The sequence below is a fragment of the Schistocerca serialis genome, chromosome 2 (assembly GCF_023864345.2).
Source record: "Schistocerca serialis cubense isolate TAMUIC-IGC-003099 chromosome 2, iqSchSeri2.2, whole genome shotgun sequence".
Classification (NCBI taxonomy): Eukaryota; Metazoa; Arthropoda; class Insecta; order Orthoptera; family Acrididae; genus Schistocerca; species Schistocerca serialis.
The window spans coordinates 831,745,875-831,772,818 of record NC_064639.1 but is presented as its reverse complement, the minus strand read 5'-3'; the positions used below and the strand labels follow the sequence as shown (position 1 = coordinate 831,772,818).

The 26,944-nt window shown below is 42.9% G+C and overlaps 1 protein-coding gene across 1 annotated transcript in view; it reads left to right on the top strand.

Moving 5' to 3' along the window:
- LOC126458105 (acyl-CoA Delta-9 desaturase-like) overlaps positions 1 to 26,944 on the top strand; it is a 660,845-nt gene that overhangs the window by 121,345 nt on the left and 512,556 nt on the right. The window lies entirely within an intron of this gene.

The following is a 26,944-nucleotide window of genomic DNA, read 5'->3' as shown; positions in this document are numbered from 1 at the left end:
ATTCGCTTCAATATGAAGTCGACGAAAGGCTTTGGAAGCTACAGTAGGCATCTAGGCCTTAGACATAAACAAGCACGACAATCGGTGTAGACCGACAAAAGCCAGGAAAGACCCAAAGAACTACACCATCTTTTAACTGCACTCCTACAATCTATAAATTCGAATACTGTCCAAACTTCAAAACGTATGTACTTACTGGACATTTGTTCTCTGGTGCTCTTCATGTAGCTGATGCTTGTGTCAGAGACTAGCCCAAATAAAGCATTGTTCCTAACTTTTTTTTTGTCTTTTTTTTTGTCATCAGTTTTCTGACTGGTTTGATACGGCCCGCCACGAATTCCTCGCCTGTGCTAACCTCTTCATCTCAGAGTAGCACTTGCAACCTAAAATTATTCGGTGGATGTATTCAAATCTCTGTCTTCCTCTACAGTTTTTGCCCTCTACAGCTCCCTCTAGTACCATGAAAGTAATTCCCTCATGTCTTAACAGATGTCCTATCACCCTGCCCCTTCTCGTTATCAGTGTTTTCCACATATTCCTTTCCTCTCCGATTCTGCGCTGAACCTCCCCATTCCTTATCTTATCAATCCACCTAATTTTCAACATTCGTCTGTAGCAACACGTCTCAAATGCTTCGATTCTCTTCTCTTCCGGTTTTCCCACAGTCACTACCATACAATGCTGTACTCCAGACGTACATTCTCAGAAATTTCTTCCTCAAATTAAGGCCGATATTTGATATTAGTAGACTTCTCTTGGCCAGGAATGCCCTTTTTGCCATTGCTAGTCTGCTTTTCATGTCCTCCTTGCTCCGTCCGTCATTGGTTATTATACTGCTTAGGTAGCAGAATTCCTTATCTTCATCTACTTCGTGACCATCAATCCTGATGTTAAATTTCTCGCCGTTCTCATTTCTACTACTTCTCATTACCTTCGTCTCTCTTCGATTTACTCTCAGTCCATACTCTTCACTTATTAGACCGTTCATTCCGTTCCGCAGATCATGCAATTCTTCTTCACTTTCACTCAGGATAGCAATGGCATCAGCGAATCGTATCACTGATATCCTTTCACCTTGAATCGTAATTCCACTCCTGAACCTTTCTGTTATTTCCATCATTGCTTCCTCGATGTACAGATTGAACGGTAGGGGCGAAAGGCTACATCCTTGAATTACACTCTTTTTAATACGATCGCTTCGTTCTTGGTCGCCCACTCTTATTATTCCCTTTTGGCTGTTGTACATATTGTATGTGACCCATCTCTCCCTATAGCTTACCCCTACTTTTTTCAGAATTTCTAACATCTTGCACGATTTTACATTGTCGAACGCTTTTTCCAGGTCGACAAATCCTATATGAAATTGTCTTGATTTTTCTTTAGTCTTGCTTCCATTATTAACAGCAACGTCAGAATTGCCTCTCTAATGCTTTACGTTTACTAAAGCCAAACTGGTCGTCATCTAGCGCATCCTCAATTGTCTTTTCCGTTCTTCTGTGTTTTATTATTGTAAGCAACTTCGATGCATGAGCTGTTAAGCTGTTTGTGCGATAATTCTGGCACTTGTCAGCTCTTGCTGTCTTCAGAATTGTGTGGATGATGCTTTTCCGAAAGTCAGATAGTATGTCGCCTGACTCATACATTCTACACACCAACGTGAATACTCGTTTTGTTGCCACTTCACCCAATGTCTTTAGAAATTCTGATGGAATGTTATCCCTTCTGCCTTATTTGATCTTACGTCCTCCAAATATCTTTTAAATTCTGATTCAAATACTGGATCCCCTATCTCTTCTAAATCGACTCCTGTTTCTTCTTCTTCTATCACTTCAGTCAAATCTTCCCCCTTATAGAGGCTTTCAATGTATTCTTTCCACCTACCCGCTCACTCCTCTGCATTAAACAATGGAATTCCCGTTGCACTCTTAAAGTTACCGCTCATGCTTTTAATGCCACAAAAAGTTGTTTTGACTTTCCAGTATACTGAGTCTGTCCTTGCGGCAATCATTTCTTAGTCGATGTCTTCACATTTTTCCGGCAGCCATTTCGTTTTAGCTTTCCTGCACATCCTATTTACTTTAAAAAAAATGGTTCAAATGGCTCTGAGCAGTATGAGACATAACATCTGAGGTCATCAGTCCCCTAGAACTTAGAACTACTTAAACCTAACTAAACTAAGGACGTATCACACATCCATGCCCAAGGCAGCATTCGAACCTGCGACCGTAGCGGTCGCACGGTTCCAGACTGAAGCGCCTAGAACCGCTCGGTCACACCGGCCGGCCCTATTAATTTCACTCCTCAGCGACTTGTATTTCTGTATTCCTGAGTTTCTGGGAACATTTTTTTACTTCCTCCTTTCATCGACCAATTGAAGCATTTCATCTGTTACCTTTTCTAACAGTACAAATTCTCCGAACAATACCTTTTTTCTATATATATTTAAAAAAAAACAATTTTCATCGTTTAGTTCTGGGTGAACGACAGCTATTCGTTTTTTCTTCTTTTTCTTAATGAGAGTAAAGAACATTTAACTTCAAGATGTCACAAGACTGGCTCTGGCTCTGAGCACTATGGGACTCAACTGCTGTGGTCATCAGTCCCCTAGAACTTAGAACTACTTAAACCTAACTAACCTAAGGACATCACACACATCCATGCCCGAGGCAAGATTCGAACCTGCGACTGCAGCAGTCGCACGGTTCCAGATTGCGCGCCTAGAACCGCGAGACCACCGCGGCCGGCTCACAAGACTGTTTCACCGAATTCTGTGATATTGCAAAAGATGGTCTGCGTTTACCAAATTGACGTGGGACTTACGGGTTTACAAAACAAGAGTATGAAATGAAATGTTGTGAAGTGATCATTATTTATAGTTTCTGCTCAATATTTCATGACTGACGCATCTAACTGTGATGTCACTTTCATCATCTTCTGCAGATATTCAAGGCTGTCGCCTTATGTTGAAAGTGGTTGGTCTACCAAAAACGTGTCACGTATGACGTATTTTCAGGGTTCTGTCATTAAGGTAATCGTAGCATCTTCTTCGAAAGACAACGATTATCCTCTTTGGTGATTTTTGTTTTATGGGCGTTAGACTACCGTCCGCGTCATGTCTTTTGGCCTAAACCTCCATCTTTGACAAGGTTGTAGACCAACATACGACCCCACAATGAGATTGAGGAGGAGGTAGAGAGAAAATTTAGGTAACACGCAGTGTACAGAACGTCCTCCGGTGCTCTTGTTTACGTGTAAAACGTTGACACTTTCGTTATCGTGAATATTAAGCTGTAATTAAACTTAAATCACTGGTTAAATAGCCCCTTGTGAACAGGAAAGGGGAAGATAAAATACCAATCATTTTTTACAAAGGACCTCTTTACTAAATTGTACACAGACGACGTTATACAAGAGGACGCAGAGTGGAAGATAAACGGAGTAGAATGAGTAAGTTTGTACCTGAAAGAAGATACTGATGTGTTGACAGTGTTCTTAGAAGGGCGTTAGATACTACGCGAAGATTAAAGAACCCAAAAGGATGAATTACAAATAAAATGTAAACAGTTGTCGAAATTACCTTCACTGAGTAATCCAGAAGAGATGCCTAATAACGAGCAAAGTAAGAAGTCCTTTTGAAGGGGGAAGTTAATTACTTCCACCTCTCGTCAAACCGAACAGTGCTTAATTAATTACACGAGCTCGGTTGCCAGCGAAAAGTAAATATGCTTTAATCTTTTATTCTTCTAGTCATAATCTGTGTAGATTGGATCTCTTACGCTCAGCTCCACGAGTAAGCTTGTAAAATGTCAGCACTTCCTTGTTCTCAAAAGAGGGCTTCGAGTCAGTATTCTTGTTTGCAAGAAAATTTATCTTTCCTATTTCGTGAAGCGGCAGCAAAGATGTTTCTTCAACATAAATGTGTTCTTGTATTCATGGAAAATTTGTCAGAAAATAATTGTTTATGTTCAGATTAATATTGTCAGAAGAAATCGTAGCTACGGATCGTCAGCTATTCTACGATTTTATTTCTCTTCTCCTCTAACACCACATCCGCACTACAGAAAAATAACTGACGAACACCACTTAAGAGCAAGAAGCGGTTCGTATATTTTGTTTAAAAAACATGTCGCCCAAAATCGTACCACCTCATTCCTAGTGAAACACCACCGTATAACCACAGATTAACTGTCTCGGAGCTGGCAATGTTTCTGGTTCAGTAAAAATAGGAAAAGAGGAGGCATGAGTGTGCGGAGTAAAATCTATCGAACTATTTTACGTCAAGTTTCTTTGCGAGCTGTGATCCAAAGAACTCAAAAGTTCTTTTGGAACGTGTGTTGTCTCGTCAGGATAGCCAGGGGTAAGTCGACGCTGCTGTCAATACGGAAAGCTGAAAGTTCATGACCGTTAACGACGGAATAGTTCTATGTCAGCATACAGAACGGTTTATGTATTCTCAAATAAGTACTCCCGCAGCATAAAATCCATGCGTGGAAAGAAGAGAATGGCAGGTATTTTATTAATATAATGGACGGTAATCCTTCAGCGACCACGAAACTATTAGTAAGAGAGAGAGGAGGAAAGTTGTATAACGATGTGCCGTGATAGTAAAGACACCGGACTTCGGTAGTGCTTGCGCTCGTGGTTTCTCGTTATTTAAGAGAAATACAGCTTGCTTCGTAACGACGGCTGATTATCTGGAGGTATAAAACAGACAAGCAAAATCTGTCGGATTCGTTTTTAGAAAATCTAAAACATGGTTGAGCAACTGATTTTCACGTTTTCATTTAGACAGCTTTCAACAAACGCTGCACCTTTTTTGTGCCATAGCTTAACACGAACCAGGCGGCGAGTGGAGGATCCACGTTGCGTGAAGAAACCACGATCGACACTAAAGCGAAGGCCGACAACGCAGTAGAGGTCGAACTTCACGACTTCAGGTAATATGACCACAGATCAGTGCCGTTGCACAAAGAGCAGGAACTTTCTTAAGTAGTAAAACTGGATCACACTAAGTTCCAAATTAAAATCCAATTAATAGCTGTATGCGATTATTAGTGTACGGGAGTTCAGTAACGACACAGGAACTGCCGATACAACTATTGCGAAATTGGGCTTTTCGAGTGATGGCCCTCGTTGAATCAAAGATTTTTCAGCCAAATATCAATCGAGATTATAGTGGGGAGTGTCTTAGTTCAGGATATTTGGGAGGAGAGTTTCGGTTTCTGGATTTACTGTGTAATGATTTTTTTCCCTAGTTTATTTTCGATGCCGATGTGTTGCGCAGTATTATGGCGCTTAATCCGAATAAGGACATGTTTCAGGGAGCCCGCTGATTGGTGGAGACAGCGAGGAGGCCGATTTGAACGTTCAACGTAAAAATGTGTTGATATTCAAAATGGAAATTCAGTAGACTAAAAATTAAATTATGCAGATACAGTAAAAAATATATAAATCGTATGTACTCCGATGAGCCAAAACATTATGACCACCTGCTTAATAGCTTGTTTATCCGTCTTTGGAATAAAACACATTACTGGTTCTGCGTATCAGGAATCCGACAGTTCGTTGGTAGTTTTGTGGAGGAATGTGGCATTAGATGTCTACGCACACGTAATCTAATTTGCGTAAATAACGAGCCGCTGATTTGAATACGCGGCATAGGCGCCCGATAGAGACACAGATGGGTTCCATAGGATTTACGAGGCGTATTTTTTAAGTAAGTACCGTTTTGAAATTAAAAAAAACACGTGCTAAGATATCTCAATAATTTTATTTGTACATGAAAGCCTGTACCTTAATCTACGCACTGACGCCATTACAGTCTGATTCTTCCTTGTTTGCGTTGTGTACAGAGTGTTTAAGATATCTCCGATAATCGTGAGTCCTGCCGACTGTGAAGTACGGGCTGTTATAAGATTTCTTAGTGCTAAAGGCCTAAAAGCGATCGATATTCATCCTGAGATCTGCGCAGTTTACGGATAAAACATTATGAGTGAATGGTAAGAAAGTGGGTGAGAGGATTTAAAGATGGCGGCACAAATGTGCATGATGAACAACGGAGTGGGCGTTCTTCGGTCGTTATTGAAAGTTTGGTGCCGGAAGTAGACAATAAGGTGAGAGAAAACAGACGCTTTAAGATCTCCTCCTTGCGGGATGACTTTCCTAATGTTTCTCGTAGTGCTTTGTATGGCATTGTGACCGAGCACTTGAATTATCGAAAACTGTGCGCACGTTGGGTACCGAAAATGTTGACGTTTAGACAGGGCATTGACTTTCCTTGAGCGGTACCTCAACGATGGTTACGATTTCTTAAGCCAAATTGTTACGGGCGATGAAACATGGGTGGCCTACGTCACACCAAAATGAAAGCAACAGTCCATGGAAGTGGAGCAAGGGCATCGTTTTGCTGCAAGACAATGCCCATCCGCACGTGGCGAATCAGACCAAAAGTCTCGTCACACTTTTCGATGGGAAACTCTAGATCATCCTCCGTACAGCCCCGATCTGTTCCTGCACTTGAAGAAACATCTGGGCGGTCAGCGTCTTCAAGACGATGACGAAGTCAAAACGGTGGTGATTGAGTGGTTAACAAGTCAGGCGGCAAACTTCTATGAGGAGGGTATTCAAAAACTGGTACAATGTTATGACAAGTGCTTCAATACTGACGGAAATTCTGTAGAAAAGTAGATTAAGGTACAGGGTTTCATGTAAAAATAAAATTATTGAGATATCTTAGCACGTCTTTTTTTAATTTCCAAACGGTACTTACTTAAAAAAACACGCCTCGTACATCAGACGAATTTGGTAACAGAGACATAATGTTGCTCAAATTACTGTAACACGGTTCTGAACCCGAGAACCGTACAATTATGCTACTGAAATAAGACGCTACCGTCGGGGGAGACATCAAGCATGAAGGGATGCAGGTGGTTCGCAGCTCTCAACGTGTTTTCAGTTACTATCACATGTCCCATGAAACAGCAGGAAATGTCTCGCACAATGTGATACTGTCCCATCAGCCTGAAACCGTGGCGCGCTTCACGTTCCGAGCCGCTGATCACCTCCATCATGCCGTTTGTGGAGACGACCAGCGACCTAATGTAACAAAAATGTGCATTACCCGAAGAGCCGACACATTTCCATCGATTGACGATCGAATCTCTATGGCCCCGTGCCCATTGCGATCGTAACTGATTATGTCGTTGGGTCAACATGTGAGCACGCAGGGGTGATCTGCTGCGGAGCTCCATATTCAACGATGTAGGATGAACAGTGTGGTCAGCAACACTGGTGCGTGCACCAGCATTGTGCTCTTTAGGCAGAGATGCCACAGATCACCATCTATCCTGCTTCACAGAGGAGACGAGCCTCCGAACCCCAAGCTTTGTGAAGAGTCGTGGGCGTTCTACCCTTTAGCGCCTAGTGGTACTTTCACTGTCCTTCTGCCAGTAGATGCTCACGACAGTAGCCCGTGAACATTTGACCAGCTTCGCCGTTTTGGAGATACTCGTTCAAAGGCCTTTTGTCAAAGCCTTTTATCTCAATGGATTTCCCCATTTGCAGACCATATCTTCGCCACGGTGATCCCCGTCCGTATCTGCTACGCTTACTTTTGTTTTTGCGTCACGTGCCCGCAACGCCATCAGTTTGCATCCAACGCCGCGGTAGGCAGTGTTCATAATGCTTTCGCTTGTCACCGTACGTATGAAATGATTCAGCTTACAAAAACGTATATCGATTGTAAAAATTTGTGAGGGAGCCAGCCAGGGAAGGTAAATGGAATATGCAACAGTGGTCGTAGTGAGGCAGAAAAACTGACTTGTCATTCGATAGGTATTCTTTAAGTATTCACAAAGGACAGTCCAAATATAGTATAACTGTTGACAAGACATCGATTACATTTTGCTACTGACAGGACTAACAGTGCACTCGTGACTATGCAATTCGGCTACTCTCCTCCAAACTCATTTTTAAAGTGCCTTTGTGGTACGCAGATTAATGGGCATCGAGAGGTAAGAACGTTGTGGGGACGCAGTACGTAACAGTCGCCGGCGTCGTGGGTGCTGTGTGGTCGAAGTAAGAAACACCCACCAGACTATAATGAATCAGACTAGTGCAGTGTGAGTCAACACTTAGTGAATGCCTTTCTTTTTGAGTTCATACAATGCGTTCGGAAAATGACTGTGTAATGCCGTTCGTTGGGTTAGTGATAAATTTCAAGAGGCAGGCTCAGTGTTAAATTTCAGCGCACTGAAAGACCTCCTAAACTAAACGAACGTAAGTTTTAGGATATTTCTGACTCTTTGCAACAGAGCCCAGAAAAATCACTACCCAAGTTAGCACGAGAAAAAGATATCGGGCCTTCAACTGCTCATAAAGAGGACAGGCAAACATTGAAATTGTCCCCGCATAAGGTGACAGCAGTGCAAAAATTGAAAGACGCGGATCATTTAAAGAGAATCCATCAGTGCAAATGGTTTCCATCTTTTATTGAGTGGAATACCATTGGTATGCATGATATCATCTGTACAGACGAGGCTTGGTCCCACTTCTCTGGTCGTGTTGACACACGAACCACACGACTATGATCAACGGAGGATCCTCGTGTAGTGCTTGAACCTCCACTTCATGGTCATAAAACTGGCATGTGGGTAGCTGTATCCAGATGGTGCATTATTGGATCTTCATTTTTTTGCAGAAGCCATGAACAGGGACCTTTATTGTTTAACGATTCATGATTTTACTGGCCAGATAAAGGAAGACGAAATGAAGTACTTATAGTTTCAGTAAGATGGGGCTGCTGCGCACACACTTAATAACACTATGCGTCTTCTGGAAGAGTTTTTTGGGATCGCGTAATCTCCAAAAACCTGTGGCCCTCGTTCGCGACCTTACTGCATCAGACTTCTAAAGCTTTGAAGAGCAGCAAAATCTCTACCGTATCGTAAACGTCAACGCACGTTTTGTTACTTTGAAACTGAAGTAACTGCGTACGTGAGAAGCGCATCATAAGTAGACGTGCAGAAAGAGTTTTCCAATAAAAGTAATCGGGCTCCGACTTGTACATCCTCCATTGGACGTTATTTATGGCTTAATTTGTAACCGTACGGCAAGTTTCCGAACATCCTGAACTTCGTTAATGACTTAAAATGAGACGACTTCCAGTTTCTATAACGCAGTTCAAACTGAATAAAGCTCATTTCATTTACTGTGCAGGCCGCGGTAACTGAAGGAATTTCTTTAGTTACTACTATTTCAAATAATCTGAACACTGGGGAACTTTCTCTTTTTCATCTAGTAGTTAGATTGCTCTCTTTTTGTGTGCATGTATGTCATTTTGACTTTAGCGTCGTTACTGTCAGCGTTGATGCTTATCCACTAAAATCAAGCAGTTTGGAGCAATGGTCCCAGTCCTGTTCCAAAAATTAAGTTGGCCAATTAGCTCTGACAACAAAACAGCTGTTTGGTCATCCGTTCCCGCCGGCTGCATGAAGGTTTGCGTTTACGCATAAAACACGCCGTGAATGCAAGGTGGTCGTCCTTATAGAATGGGAAATTCTGTGTGGGATGGGAGCCGCTGGATGGACCATTTAATTCAGCCAAGCCGACAGCGGAACGGATAACCTTGAGGCCGCCACGTGGAAGCCGAAATAGCGAGCGTAGACATCGAAATGGGTCACAGACAAACACTAATATCGATAAACTTTTGAACGCAAATCAATTACAGAATCAATAGTGCTTATACCAACCGCCATACAGATCACGACACGGTCTATATCTACATACGAGATATAAGTCAAAAAGGTTGGTAGAAACTAAGTTGAATAATAATAACGTTAATCATATCTCAAATCTGATTAGCTGCATTGGAGGAGTTGAGACAACCGTTACAGTCTTACATCCAAATGAAACCTACCAAGTACCTTCTCCAGAACTGGGGGACGGGAAGAGTCTCAACTTAATTCTGACAATAATGCCCAAGAAAGGATACTGAAGCTAAGTGCATGTGAATGAATGTGCATATGAATGTGTATTGAAATGCTCGACATGCGCTGTGTACCCACGCGATGCCGTTTATTTATTTCCTGTAGCAGGTCAAACGAGTTGTCAGCATTCCAAACACTACATTCATGGAAGTACTTCATTGTACAACCAGATGTCTCTCTCTTGCAATAGAATCGATGTTTCCATGCGAAAGGCACTCGAACTTCAAATAAAAAATTTGAAATATGGTGAGTTGAGGCCGGAACCACAGCTACTGAAGGGGTAAAATGGCGGGGTATTAGATCAGTCTCGCATAAAACATTTTTTAGTTAATTTTTCGTACAAAATACATCAAAATGTTTCTTCTGATACGCCTTTTGGGTTAGTTGTTGAATATACGTTTATTATTGATTGTACAATACCATATTGAACATTTTCTCGATATTGTAATCTGTGGTAACACTTATGGACGTCCTTCTCGCGACCCTCTTCAGAAAAAAATGAATCTGTGACGAAACGCATATTTTAACTGTTGGAGCAGTAAGCCCTTTATTAACCTTTACCAACCTTTTCCTGAATTTTGATATGCGATAAATCGTCCGAGACAAAGACTTTTATGAAGAGGCGCTATTCCAACGCATCCATTTGAACGAAACGTCAACACATTACTTTAAAAAGCCGTACAAACAAGAGTATTCCACTTATAAAGTTATTGCGCAACATATAACAACATAACAAAAGCAAAATTTAATTGAAATCAATCGCTACATCTGCGCCATGCCGTGAAATTTTATCTTTGTCCTCATATATTCAAATTGAGCGAGGTGGAGTAGTGGTTAACACGCAGGACTTGCATTCGGGAGGACTACGGTTCAAATCCGCGTCCGGCAATACTGATTCAGGTTTTCCGTGATTTCCCTAAATCGCTTCAGGCAAACGCAGAAAGATCCCGATAGATTTCCTTCCCCATCCTACCCTAATCCAAGCATGTGCTTCGTCTTTAATAACCTCGCTGTCGACGCGACGTTAAACATCAATCTCCTCCTCCTCATGTATTCAAGTACATCACGAATAACAACAATTATTCTATCATATTACTTCAAATTACTCTCGATGCTGCTTTCACTTCTGGGGATGACACGCCATGGGGAACAATCTTTCTATTCTATTTATTTATTTTTTTCAGTGTGAACGTCAAAATTCTATCTTTAACTGGCACACAGTGTACTTAATAACGAGTATGATTAGAATGCGAGTTCACATTTGCAGTCTTCGACTCCTCACAAATGGAAGACGTTCTCTTTGATTTAATATGTCCTTTGTTGACACGAGGTACGTGTGTCTTCTTGTCTGATGACGTTACCATCATGCTCACGACTCGAAATACTTGTTGCAGGAAGTAATACGCTGCTTGAGCCTTGCCTAAAAAGCCGTTCTCGGAATTTCCAGAGGATTCGTAACTAAAACGCGTAATTATTATCCTGTAGTCTCTGCCACTGATGCTGGATGAGAACCTCAGTGACTCTCTCGCGCTTCCTGGGTGAATTTGTGGCGAAACGCGCTGCTCGTATTTAGTTTCTCTCTATGTCTTCTATTGATCTGGTTACGACTAGTACTGCCACCAAATTATGAAATCGCAGGGGAAGAAAAATCGGAGTGACAACCTCTAAAAATACAATTCCCTTCAATTATCAGTTGATTGTTTGGAACAGACTCCTGGGTCGTTACGCATTCAGCAGCAAATAGAAGTCACAGAATCATTTAACAAAAATTTTGTTTACGCCATTGAACTGAAAATGGACAACTAACAAACTGAGTAGCAAAATAACATCCGCTGCTCTGTTACTTATTATGTTACTGTCGCCTACATTCTAATCACTTCGTAGACCGACGCTTATGATAGTTAGTTGTGGGCGACTCACATCCATTCATTCTCACGGGATGAGTTTGTTTGCGCGCGGCTTCGTTTGCCGCCGAGTTAGCGTCCACTTGCCAACGACACGCAAGGACGTCTAAGCTGACAGCTGCAGCCTACGCCTGTCTCGTCATCTTGACATGACCGCCGCGCACGCGACGAGACCTCTTCAGAAGTCTGCAGACCTGTGGGCTGACGAGCGGAGCAAACGCCAAACACAATTTGACACGCTCTTCACAGTGACAAAAAGTAGACCCAGCCACAGCCACATCTACAACAACGGGCTCCAGCTCACGTCTTATTTAAGCATCTCATTCCCTTGTCAATAAACAAAGACAGTCTAAAATAATTGCAATTTTTATATAAACGTGTCTCGTGGTTAAAAGTAACGTTGTAGTGTGTTAGGCTACAGACCATTTGGAATAAAAATGCCCACATTTATTACGTGTTCTAATTACAAGCTGCATCACAAAGCGCAATGAAGCTGAAAGTATCGATTTCTATGCAATATATAGTAATCCATTTGAATATATAATCGCGCTGCCCACTTACATATGGTAAATACAATAATGAAAACCTTCTTTTTTGTCTTTACTTCTGATAAAGCTGTTTTACAGTATTCGATGATTTTCTTTAGTTCTCATTCTTTTCCTATAGAAATTCCAACCAAACATTTCTAGCATCCTAAGGAACGAGGGCAGTTATAAGAAGGAGACGACAGGTAAAAATAAATATAGCACAGGAACTCATGGAAGAATTCCACATTAACTTTGTACGTCATACTAGTAGAAAAAAAATTGATACCCGTTACGACGCCGTTAGTTTCCGTAGATGTTCGAACACTGCGAACTTTCGAGCAGGAGGACAATGCTCGCGAAACATGGTTCACATATTGATGTACCAGCTTAAAAGGAGCTACATCGTGAGTAAAACACCGTAGATTTATAAGAACGACCGACGTTAGAATCGAATCCATAATTTTCGGACCGCTATGCTGATAGCTAAGAGCTCTGTTGAAATTTAAGGCCAGTTTTATTCAAGTGGAACGAACATAACTTTATAGAGCTCACTGGACTTTTTTTTAGTAAAGACAGACAACTTTATCTATAGCGGAATGGTGGATTCATTCAAATATTTATTTCTTAATAGTCTTGGAAAGGAAACTGAACCTGTTCTTTATAATCAAGGTTTAGATTATAGCGAACTTGTAAGAATTTTCGCTTTATCGTTAATGCATTGTACTTAATTTTTACAATATGTAAATAAAATCGCCAAATCTAAGACTAGAGATACTTCAGATTACATTTTCTCTCTAACAGAGGATGCTATTAATATGCAACCAGGGAATATGCGATAATCACCAAGTTGCTTATAAAATAAAAATGTTTGGTTAGAAAGTTTTTCAGTTCACATTTCGTTATTCATTGTTCAGTCGTAAGGAAAAGCTCAAAGCGGAATTTTGTTTTCCTTCTTCCTTTCACGCTCCGCTCTTCTACAAACTTCAGTGTATGAAATAATAAAGAATTTTTTTCTACATCTAAATGGTTTAATAACTGAAGCGTACTTAACTCACACGCATCGTTCTGTCCGACACCAACATCTTGTCTTTCACTAGTGTAATAATTGATCTGATGGTCTCAAAACCGATCTTCGTTTAAAGAAATGCATGGACGTTTGGATGTATTTTTATACTTCTCGTCAAGCGAAAGCCGTCTGCAGTGGCCAAGCGGTTCTAGGCGCTTCAGTCCAGAACTGCGCTGGTGCTACGGTCGCAGGTTCGAATCCTGCCACGGTCATGGATGTGTGTGAGGTCCTTAGGTTAGTTAGGTTTAAGTAGTTCTAAGTCTAGAGAACTGATGACCTCAAATGTTAAGTCCCATGGTGCTTAGAGTCATCAAGCGAAAGAGTGAGTTGGTGGTTTCTTACACGAGAACGCGGTTAACTTCACACCTGGAAAAAATACAACAAAATGATAACAGGTTCAGACCATGGGTGTCAAAACATTCGCATCAGTGCACAGTGTACCCTTCTCTGCCGCCAACGCAGGCGCATACTCTCACATGCGAATGATCATCAAAGTGCCGAATCACATCCTACAGTAGATTGTGCCAACCATCTTGCCCCTTTGTTGCAGTTCGGCAGTGGTTATGGCAGGCCATGGAGGGCGAATAAGTTCAAAAATGATTTAAATGGCTCTGAGCACTATGGGACTTAAGTGCTGAGGTCATCAGTTCCCTGAACCTAACTAACCTAAGGACATCACACACATCCATGCCCGAGGCAGGATTTGAACCTGCGACCGTAGCGGTCACGCGTTTCCAGACTGTAGCGCCTAGAATCGCTCGGCCACTCCGCGTCCGGCGGCGAATAAGTCCCCGCTTGATCATGTCCCGTATGTGTTTAGTTTGCGAGAGAGCTAGCGAGCCTGGTGACCAGGGCAGTTGTTATACGTCAGGAAGTGCAAGCTGCGTCGCAGTAGCCTATGTGGACGTGCATGTCCTGCTGAACAAGCACATCACTTTTTCCTGCACAAACACCCAATGTGACCGTGCCTTTTTAACTGACGACCGCCGACACTTTGAAGCCTGGGATGGGATCTTTGTGCTGTGAGCGAATGCACTCTGGAACAGGCAGTTTACCGGGTCAACGCCACACACGTGTACGTCCATCACTGGCGTACCTACAGAACCTACTCTCATCACTGACGACAGCAGAGCGCAATTCCACTCTCCAGTTGATTCTTTGGTGACATCAAAGCAGCCATGCTTGGTGGTCTTGTGGTGTCAGAGGCATGCATGATCTTAGGCCTGGTGCAAGCAAACGGCTCCCAATGGTCACTCATGAAGTTGCAGGTGCAACATGTTCTAGAGTTTTATCAATGGATGATGTTCGGTCGGCCATCGCTGCTCGCACAGTGCATGGATCCTAACTTGCGTCTGTGCTACGCGGGCGTCCAGAATGTAATCTACGCGTGTGGAAATGTTCACAGACTAACGCTTAAAGCAGCGACACATCACTGATACGGTATCTGATCAAAAGTATCCGGGCACCTGGCTGAAAATGAATTACAAGTTCGTGGCGCCTTCCATCGGTAATGCTGGAATTCGATATGGTGTTTCCTCGCCCTTAGCCTTGATGACAGCTTCCATTCTCGCAGGCATACGTTCAGTCAGGCGCTGGAAGGTTTCTTGTGGAATGGTAGCCCATTCTTCACGGAGTGCTGCACTGAGGAGAGGTATCGATGTCGGTCGGTGAGGCCTGGCACGAAGTTGGCGTTCCAAAACATCCTAAAGGTTTTCTATAGAATTCAGGTCAGGACTCTGTACAGGCCAGTCCATTACAGGGATTTTACTGTCGTGAAACCACTCCGCCACAGGCTGTGCATTATGAACATGTGCTCGATCGTGTTGAAAGCTGCAATCCCCAACCCCGAATTGCCCTTCAACAGTGGGAAGCAAGAAGGTCTTCAAACATCAATGTAGGCCTGTGCTGTGATACTGCTACGCAAACCAACAAGGGGTGCAAGCGCCCTCCATGAAAAACACGACCACACCATAACACCACCGCCTCCGAATTTTACTGTTGGCACTACACTAGCTGTCAGATGACGTTCTCCGGGCATTCGCCATACCCACACTCTGCCATCGGATCGCCACTTTGTGTACAGTGATTCGGCACTCCACACAACGTTTTTCCACTGTTCAATCGTCCAATGTTTACGCTCCTTACACCAAGCGAGGCGTCGTTTGGCATTTACCGGCGTGATGTGTGGCTTATGAGAAGCCGCTCGAATATGAAATCAAAGTTTTATTACCTCCCGCCTAACTGTCATAATACTTGCAGTGGAGTCTGATGAAGTCCTGTGTGATGGTCTGAATAGATGTGTGCAATTACACATTACGACCCTCTTCAACTGTCGGTGGTCTCTGTTAGTCAACAGACGAGGTTGGCCTGTACGCTTTTGTGCTGTACGTGTCCCTTCACGTTTCCACATCACTATCACATCGGAAACAGTGGACGTAGGGATGTTTAGGAGTGTGGAAATCTCGCTTACAAACGTATGACACAAGTGACACCCGATCACCCGACCCCGTTCGAAGTCCGTGAGTTCCGCGGAGCGCCCCGTCTGCTCTCTCGCGATGTCTAATGAGTACCGAGGTCGCTGATATGGAGTGCTTCGTAGTAGGAGGCAGCACAATGCACCGAATGTGAAAAACGAAGGTTTTGGGGATGTCCGGATACTTTTGATCACATAGTGTCCATGGTGCCAACAAGTGCAGCGATCCGTCGATACGCCTATCCAGTTTCCTACAGGCCCCCAGTGTGACCCCATTCAAACCGTTGAAGCTGTTCAGCAGGAGAACGCATTCGTTGATCAGGTATGGTTGCACCCATCAAACCATTGAAGCAGCTCAGCAGGAGAACGCATTCGATGATGAGGTGTGGTTGCACCCAAGAATGAATGTTGCAAACACTGCTCACCTTTAAATTCAGTACGATTACGGCCTGCATAGCGGAAACAGACAGCGTACATACAGGCCTGATGAGCGACATATGATAAGTGATGATCGTTACAAATGAATCAATAACATTACAATCCTTCAGAATGCACATATTGTGTCCAGGTGGCATTAAACACAGTCCTTGAGGATGTTACAGTTTTTTCCGAGAGTGTATTGCGGAAATTATTCTTCATCAGCACCACTAAATTTATAAGAAGGATAGAGATTAGGGTCTCGTCCACATGAATGGTATTAGAGTCGGAGTTCTAGCTAGGATGAAATAATTACTGGGCAGAAACCGACAGTAGTCCTGTCGAAGGATGCATTGATACATTCGATTTGTGGGATGTACAGAAACACCGGGAAACCTGCGTCAAGTTGATCGAGTGGAGGCTTTTACCCTGCATGTGCATCTACATCTACAAGTACATGCATACTCCACAAGCAACCGTATGGTGCATGGCGGAGGGTACCAAGTACCACTGCTAGTTATTTCCTTTCCTGTTCTAGTCGCAAACAGAGCGAGGGAAAGACGGCTCTCTGAAAGCTTCCATAAAAGCTCTACTTCGTCTCATGTTATCTCCTTGGTCCTTACGCGAAATGGACGTTGGCAGGAGCATAATCGATCTGCAGTCTTCTTCAGATGATGGCTCTTTAAATTCCAGCAATGGTGCGTCGCGATACGAGCGTCGTCTTCACTCCAGGAATTCCGATTTGAGTTCGCAAAGCATTTCCGTAACACTTATGTGCCTCTGAATTACTTCGATGTCTTCTTTTAATGGGGCCCGGTAAGGATCCCAAACACTCGAGCAGTACTCAAGAATGGATCCCACCAACGTTCTATACGCCTTTTCCTTTATGTATCAGCTACACTTTCCCAAAATTCTCCCAGAAACAGTAAGTCGAGCATTCGTCTTCCCGACTACCAACCTGACGTGCTAATCTCATTTTCCATCGCTTTGCATCGTAACGTTTAGACATTTAATCGATGTGACTGTGGCAATATCACATTATTGACCTTGGATTAGAACGTTACAGGATTGTTTTTCCTACTCATCCGCATTAACTTACATTTTTCTACATTTAGAGCAAGCTGGAATTCTTCACACCAACTAAAAATTGTTCTTCAATCTTCTTGTATTCTCCTATGGTCCTTCAGTGTCGATCCCTTGCCGTACACCACAGCGACATTAACGATGAACCATAAAGTGCTGTTCACCCTGTCCGCCAGATCATTTATGTATATGCAGAATAAGAGCGGTCCTATCACAGTTCCTGGGGCACTCCTGCCAATAGCCCGATGCCCTGGCGTCTTATGAAGACTAGCCATCGTTGCGGGTTGAATTACTTAAAAAATCTTCGAGCCGCTCCCATATCTGGGAACCTAATCCATATGCCTGGACGTTCGTCAACAGTCTGAGGTGATGCACCGTATCATACGCTTTCCTGTAATCAAGGAATATGAAGTCTGCCTGTTGCCCTCCATCCACGGTTTCAGATGTTCAGATGGCTCTAAGCACTATGAGATTTAACATCTGAGGTCATCAGTCCTCTAGACTTAGAACTACTTAAACCTAACCATCCTAAGGACATCACACACATCCATGCCGGATGGAAAATTGGAACCTGCGAACGTAGCAGCTGCGCGGTTCCGGACTGAATCGCCTAGAACCGCTCGCCCACAGCGGCCGGCCATCCATTGTTTGTAGGATACCATGTGAGAAAAGGAAAAGATGAGTTTCGCAAGAGCGACGCTTTCTAAATCCGTGCCGATTGTGGGCAGAAGTTCAAATATTTCAAATGGCTCTGAGCACTATGGGACTTAACTTCGGAGGTCATCAGTCCCCTAGACTTACAACTACTTAAACCTAACTAACCTAAGGACATCACACACATCCATGCCCGAGGCAGGATTCGAACCTGCGACCGTAGCAGTCGCGCGGTTTGGGACTGAAGCGCGTAGAACCGCTCGGCCACTGTGGCCGGCTGGGCAGAAGTATTTTAGTCTCAAAAGAGTTTATTATATACGAACTCAGAATATGTTCTGGAATTCTGCAGCAAACCGATGCTAAAGATATTGGTCAGCTGTTGTGTTGGGACTTTGCCGTGGGCGATAGAGTCTCGATAAATGCGAACTAGGTAATGGACCAATGCTGCACAGTATTTCCTGTAAAATCGATTGTGGTACCCCAGAATACATCCGCATTTCTTGCTCAGTGGTCAACTTTTGACTGGCGTATGGAAGAACCTAGTCCATTTCCCACTTACGCCAGGCATTTTTACTTGGTGAGTGGACTTGAAGGCGTGCACTCAAACTCATGAGCCCAACTGAAGAGGTAACTGGTTGATAAGTAGGGGCTTAAGGGCTCGAAGAGTAGATAGTTCTTGGGAGAATGACGTGCTGACAACATGTTTTTGTAACGAATGGGACACCTCCGTCAGTTTCGTGGCAGTACTGACGTACGAGACTGAAACCGCTGTCGGTTACCTGCTGTCAGTTCACTCCATCTTGGGCCCAGCCGCGTGGAGGCGTGCCCGTGGTACAGTACGTAGCAACAAGGGCCGATGGCCTCTGCAGCAGCGGCCGTAATCGAAACGGTGGCAGCTGCGGGCCTTGCTGTTGACGTCAACGCGCAGGAAGCGCCGCCCCGCTAACTGGGGTCAACAGCGGCGAGCGAGAGCCACCGGGCCAGCCCGACACTCCAGCCTCCGGGCTCCAGACCTCGCCCTGCATACGGCTGTGGTGTGGATGGCAGCTGAGCAGCTCCTGGCGTTTTCATGACTTTTTAGAGTTCGGTGCCAAAATCAGTAGAAGCGGAATCCTTATAGGCTTGCTTCTTTGTTCGTCTGTCTGTCTGTGTGTCCGTCCGACTTTTCAAAACCGTTTTTCTGAGGACCAGGTAGACATACCAAGATGGATTTTTATGTCACATACTAAGGTCCACGGTCGCTTGGCTATGTAAAAAGAAATTGATGCTTCCAAGTCAATGCAGTTAAAAGATACGGCCATACATAGAATTTAATTTCAAGTTCGAAGTCGCATGTACTGTGAAACCTTTCTTCTTACCAAATTACATGACTCTACGTCACGGGAAAGTACCCATAATGAGTGAATTTGCGAGTATCAAAATACCTTACATAAATGATCGTATGATTCGATTACATTGACTTCGAAGGTTCTCTGTTTTACATTGCCAAGAGATCGCAGATCTCAGTATTTGACATAAATTTCAACTTGAATCGTTTGCACATTCTCCAGAGTCTCGGAATGCCTGGGACCGATGTAGTCGGATGACGTTTCCGGGCGCGGGTTCCTATTCTCGATTTGTTCCTCAAGACACTCTCCACAACCCCTATAAGATTGCCGCGAGATTTCTAGGACATACTGTAGATAATTTATACGGGAATCAGACAGCGCAGGATAAGTTTTATAATGAGGGCACCAACTTGGCCATTACCCGTAGTGGAGTCCGACAAGAATTCGTTTTGTCAACCCTGTTATTCAATTTTTAATATGCAAATATATTTCGATACTCGCAAACTCCGTTACCAAACCCCGCTCACCCAGAATAATAAAAACTGTCAAGAAGCAAGATTTCACATTGCAACCAAAGAAAAAAATGCGAAAAGTGTTAATTTCTAATCATACCACAAATTTTTTTTTCTCATGTTACCCTACTGAGAGTCTATCCGTGTGTTAAGGCGGCTTTTTCTCGTGAACGGTAGATGTATGAGTTTGAAATTTATGTTACATATTATGATCTACGGTTCTTTAGCTGTGTAAAACATCTAAGTTTCTAGGGTAATGCAGTCAAAAGTTACGGCCATTTATGCCACATATTTTGTTACTCGCAAACCCACTCATTAAAACCTGTGGGTACTTTCCCGTGATGTAATTTGGTGAGCAGAATGGTTTCACAGCACATGCGACTTCGAACTTGAAATTAAAACATTGTCCAGAGTCTCGGAATGCCTAGTACCGATGTCGTCGGATGATGTTTCCGGGCACGGGTTCCTATCCTCGATTTGTTCCTCAAGACACTCTCCACAGCCCCTCGAAGATTGTCGCTAGATTTCTGGGACACGCTGTAGAGAAGTTATATTGGAATCAGACAGTGCAGGTTAAGTTTTATAATGAGGTCACCAGCTTGTTCGTTACCCATAGTGGAGTCCGACAAGAATGCGTTTTGTCAAACACTGTTATTTAATTTGTAATTCGTGAGTATCTTTCATGAAGCCCTTCGGGACAAAGACAAAGGCATGTGGTTAAAGGAATCTTCATTAACAACATTCCCCATGGTTTCAGAATGAGATTTTCACTCTGCAGCGGAGTGTGCGCTGATATGAAACTTCCTGGCAGATTAAAACTGTGTGCCCGACCGAGACTCGAACTCGGGACCTTTGCCTTTCGCGGGCAAGTTTCATATCAGCGCACACTCCGCTGCAGAGTGAAAATCTCATTCTGGAAACATCCCCCAGGCTGTGGCTAAGCCATGTCTCCGCAATTTCCTTTCTTTCCGGAGTGCTAGTTCTGCAAGGTTCGCAGGAGAGCTTCTGTAAAGTTTGGAAGGTAGGAGACGAGGTACTGGCAGAAGTAAAGCTGTGAGTACCGGGCGTGAGTCGTGCTTCGGTAGCTCAGATGGTAGAGCACTTGCCCGCAAAAGGCAAAGGTCCCGAGTTCGAGTCACGGTCGGGCACACAGTTTTAATCTGCCAGGAAGTTTCATTCCCCATGGTGATGGTACGGTATTGATTCCTGATAATTTCTATGATATTCAATAAAATGTCAACATTGCAGGAGATTACAGCAGTAATCTAGGTCTGAATATCAACACCAAAAAGATGTGTTTCTTGATTGTCACGCGAGAGCCTGATACTGTTCCCAATGCAGATCTACGATTCAGTGAGTCCTTAGTACCAAGAGTAGGAAAGTTTAAGTACCTTGGAACGTATCTCTGCGACGATTGGAGATCAGACTTGGAGATAAAATGTTGCACGGAGAACACCCATACCGCTTTCATAAAATTCAAGAAAATTTACACAAATCTAAGCCTAGAACTAAATTTTACATTTAGCTTTGTAAGATGATACTTCTAGACCGTTCTTCTGTACGGAACTGAAGGATGATCGGTGAAGATGCCAACGACAAAGAAGATCGAGGTCACTGAAATGTGAATGCACCCCGAAACCTTTAAATACCGTGAATGGTAAGAATAACTAACACCAAGGAGTTGCGGCGAGTACACGAAAAGCGGTAAAAGTGAACAACGTTTAAAATAAGAAAAACTGTGCATCAAGGAACGTCTTACGTAACACCAAGTACATACTCCTACTGTTGATAATAGAAGGAAAGATCTGGGGTAAAAGAAGAAAAGTACGAAGAAGAATATCTTGGTTAGATAACATAACGTGGATAGGGTTACCAACTGCAGTTGCATTCATGCATGTCCGAGGAAACAATGCATCTTTCTTCTTAACAACACAGGCACTGTAATATTACACAATTTCGCTACGAAAATGGGCGCACGCAAAGTAGCTGCAACAGCTCTCTTAGCGATCGTCGAAGAAGAGAAAATCGCGAAGAAGATTCTGGACCCATTGATGGCTCGAACAGCCTTAATGTGCTGATTCTTTGAAACAGCTTGTATTTGTACCATACTTTATAAAATAGAAGCAACACTAATTACGGAGTTCTATACAATATGTCGTAACCTTAGCTCTGCTCGAAACGTAAAACCGATGCCGCATCTCACTGGCTTACGTTCCTCTCCACGAGACAAAAACCTGACGCTCTAGATTCTTCATTTCACGCTTCCCATTGTAGTGAAACGTGGAATTCCACGCTGTAACGTCAACAGCTCCTCGTCCGCGGACGTTTTCACGTCCTGCGAGAGGATGGCATCAGGGAAAGTGGATGCCAGGTTCAAAATTACTTGAAGAATCCAAGGCAAATGTTAATTCACGCGCGGAAGATATCACTTACAAAACCTTCGTTATACGATCTCTTTTGCACTGACCTTCACAGAGTTCAATAAATGAAGGATATAGAGAAATCTCAAATAATAACTGCATGCCTCGTAGCGGCTTTGTTCAGTCAACTAGATATCACAGAAAACTACAAACTGCGATGGCAGACACTACAAGAAAGACGTTCTGCATCGTGCAGAGCCTTGCCCACAATACTTCGAAATCTCTCGTCCAAAACGAGTCCAAATATCTATTATCTCCTCCAACAGTCAGCTCGCGTAATGGCTACGACGCTAAAATCAAAGACATTTGGCCGAATACAGAAAGGGGTCGACAGTCTATCAACCCAAGTGACGTCCGTGAACATACATTATTAAATACGGAATATACCCGAGACGATGAACAGTTGCTCAAAAATAAAAGCAAAATAGCTACCTTGGATGGAATCTTAGGGAAGACTGGCTGTTCCAGTAACTGAAGCCCCGAGAAGCAAAGCCATGGATGTACGGGTTTTAGTTGAAAGGACTCAAGGCTGGCATTTTTGTATAGTTTTATAGAAATTAAGAACTACGAGGGTAATCCCAAAAGTAAGGTCTCCTATTTTTTTATAAGTACATAGACCTGTTTATTTCTACAATGGTTTACATCAGTTTTCAGCTTAAACATTAGCTATTTTACGACATAATCACCATTTCTATCGATGCATTTTTGTAGACGCTGTGGCAGTTTTTGTATGCCCATGTCATACCAGCTCGCCGCCATGCTGTTCAGAAAGTTATGAACCTCTTCTTTCACCTCGTCGTCGGAGCTGAATCGCTGGGACCACAATTAAGGCTGACAGGTACTGTGAGACTGTGAAAAATTCAAACGGGCAATTCAGAACCGGAGAAGAGAAATGTTGAACACATTCTCCATGACAACGCTCGCCACACATCGCTCGGCAAACCGTTTCTCTCCTGCAACAGTTTCAGCGGAACATATCACCCACCCACCCTATAGTCCTGACTTGGCGCCCAGTCACCATCACCTGTTCCCTAGGTTAAAAGAACGCTTGGCTGGAAAGCGATTCAGCTCCGACGACGAGATGAAAGAAGAGGTTCATAACTCTCTGAACAGCATGGCGGCGAGCTGGTATGAAATGGGCATACAAAAATTGCCACAGCGTCTACAAAAATGCATCGACAGATATGGTGATTATATCGAAAAATAGTTAAATGTTCAAGCTGTAAACTGATGTAAACCATTGTAGAAATAAACAGGTCTATGTACTTATAAAAAAAAATAGGAGACCTTACTTTTGGGATTACCCTCGGCCGGTCGCAGAGGCCGAGTGGTTCTAGGCGCTTTAGCCTCAAGTTCGAATCCTGCCTCGGGCGTGGATGTGTGTAATGTCAATAGGTTTAAGTAGTTCTAAGTTTAGGGGACTGATGACCTCAGATGTTAAGCCCCATAGTGCTCAGAGCCATTTGAACTATTTTGGTTACTCTCGTAGAAGTACACAACTTTCCACGTAAACGAATGAAGAAAGTATTGCCAATTCGTGTTTGAGACATGTGCTATTTTGCTATTCAGCTAGTTGGTGATTTCGTAAGAGAGCACCAAATGAAGAAATCACATCAATGGCAGACTACATTACCAATTATATCAGCATACAGATTTGAAACAACGCCATTGTAAATTTCTTCCTTTTAGTGGTACAGAGCAATCGGTTCAAATCAGTGCATCATATGTATCCAACAAATGAACATTCGTACCTCCAGCGTGATAGGGCGTGGAAGGAAAATGAATGGGTCGTTGTCAGCTGTGTAGAATAGCGAACTGATGAACTTAAATGTGGTGGTTATGAGGATACCACATTTATCGATGCAAATCTCAGCTAGTAACTGAAGAGCACAGGTAAAAATGTGACGGTATCAAGAACATCCAGCAGGTTATCTACTGTAAAGCCAGGGTATATCCATGTTACAAAATCAGTACTGATACTAACATCCAGCAGCATACTGGCTGAAGTATTTCGTTCCAAAAGAAGGGAATTCGTAATTATTGGCCCCACAGTGCCTATCACAGTGAAATACCACTGAAAGTACCAAAATACGGAGAGCTAATGAAATGTAACTCAGTATACCTATTGAGCATAAGAAGCAATTTCAGGATATACTCGATAAATTTGGAAGCCTTTCAAGTGATAATCGTGAATGTGACGGCCAACTTTGGTCATCGATGGTGACTAAACCGTTAATCATGTTTGTAGACTATATTTGAAACATGCGTAAGAGATGTGAAACGTACGAATACTTAGCGTGAAACCTAACATTTTGAGCTTGTGAAAGAGCATGATATACGCGTATATCTAAATGAAACAAATTTTGGAAAAAATGAGTTGCAAGACAGCATACGTGCAAGTTATTCCCGTTTTTATGAACTAAGAATTGTCAGCTTCAGTATGTCAATGTTTCAGCACAGCTTTCCTGATAGCAGCCTCTATAACTACAATCAAAATATGAGCGCTGTATACATTTTACAAGAAAATAATTAAAAAGACAGTTTCTCTCAAAACAATGTTAATTGAAGTCAAGCTGTTTTGCATCTCGTGTCTTTAGTTAAATCAGCTAGTAAACTAAGAGTTACAGGAAGAAAGGGTGTAATGGACAACATTTCGTAGTTAACAGCACCAAGTGACAGTTTTGCTGATCACTCCATTTTTTCAGCATCTGAGGGAGTCGTATCAAAGCGTCTATGTTTCAAGCATACATTGTAATTTTCCAGTGGCGTTTTTGGTGTCAGGATGTTACCAGATCTGGCAGTAAACGTCCTTTAGTTGGTGTCGATTACAGCTCAGCAGGTCAGTAATTATATCGGGTGGGGCAGCAATGTGAGCTCGTAATCGAGAAGAGCACGAAACCGATCCGGTCTGGTAATCCTGAATCACATTAAGAGTCTCCTCTTTCTCTAGCCTACTTGAAGCTATAGCATTAAAATAGCATTTTTCAAAACTCTAGTTGTGATGGTCATCATCAATAATTTCCCATCCACTGCTCGATCAAGGCCGCCTCCAGAGTGACCTCAGATTACGGTGCTCTACTATAAACAGTTACTTCCTGGATATTTTACAGTCATCTTTTCTCCTTCCATTAGGCCATTGTGTAGATCTTTTATTTCTTGTACTCAGCAAAAGGCTTCTCTACCGCAGTTCGCTTTTGCACGTGCACGTGACCACCCACATTCATTTCATTTCCATTACAGCTGGAATTATATGGCCACTCCAGTCTGTTCCTTGCTTTCCAGTTCGATCCAGTAATTTCCTCCCCACCATGCATCTTTCCATCGCTTGCTGTGCGATCCCCCGGTTTTGATTGGTTTGCGCATTTAACCCTTTAGTGACCAAATTATTTCCGGAAGTTGTAGACTTTTTATGAACACTTTGTTGGGCTAAGAAACCGTTCATAAAATCATAGTTTAAATCTTGAAAGTGAGAGTTTAGCCTATGAGTATAAAAAAATTAGAGGGAACTATTGTTCCCACCGAACTCTGGAGTAACTTCACTTGCTAATTTAAAAATATGTATTTCCTTTATTTTTTAGTACAAAAACATGTTAAACATTACATTTATATTTGTATCAGTTCATACTGTCCTTTGAGTTCACTAAGGTGATGTACTACGGAACTTAGAGAAGCATGGTGCTACACACAAAGGTACACGACAGTTACTACACATTATTTTTGTTCTCTTTTCTTTGTTCTTGGTGCTACATTGGAGGCATCTTCTGTTTGTTGTACCTTTTGTAGGGAAATGAGTTCCAACATTCTCCAGACAAACTTCATCTGGTACTCCAGACACACCTCTTTTTGGTGTTTGAAAATATACAGGCCTTCCACTTCTCTTACGACTTGAGATGCCAGAGATAAGCTGCCTTGCCAAGTGCAATCTAAATGTTAGCTGGTCTGCTTCTGTCATCTGTAGTTTCCACATAACGTAGGAATTGACAACTGCCAAATCCACAAGAAAGAAAAACAGTTTGTGCCACCACTTCTATGAACGACAGCCTACAGCATACCGTTCACGCAGCTGATCAAATCTATCCACTCCTCCCATACTCCTCCCATACTCTGCCACAGCCATTGGGCGGAATACTTCACTTCTGCTTCCACTAACTTACCTTGTAATATTTATGTAATTTTCAGTCAAATCCAGCAAATATACACGAATACTGTCTCCCTCATAAATATAAAAGTAGATAAATACAACACAAGTCACTTCACACACAAAAGGAAAGCACACTATCCAAAAAACGCTATAGCGGTCGAAACAGTGGCTCATTTTCACCCGGGAACTGCGCTTCTGCGCTGATTGACTCACAAGGTAGAAATACAACAGCCTTCGCCTAACCGTTGCCAATCTACACATAGTTAGCACACTCTAACAGAGATAGTTGAACAAGTTAGAAGTGGGAACATGAATTACCACTGAACTTACAGCGAAAACAAATAAGTGGGAACTATAGTTCCCACTGGTCACTAAAGGGTTAAAGTATGTTTCGTTGCTATAAGTCAGAACTGATTATACGCACTGAGTGGAA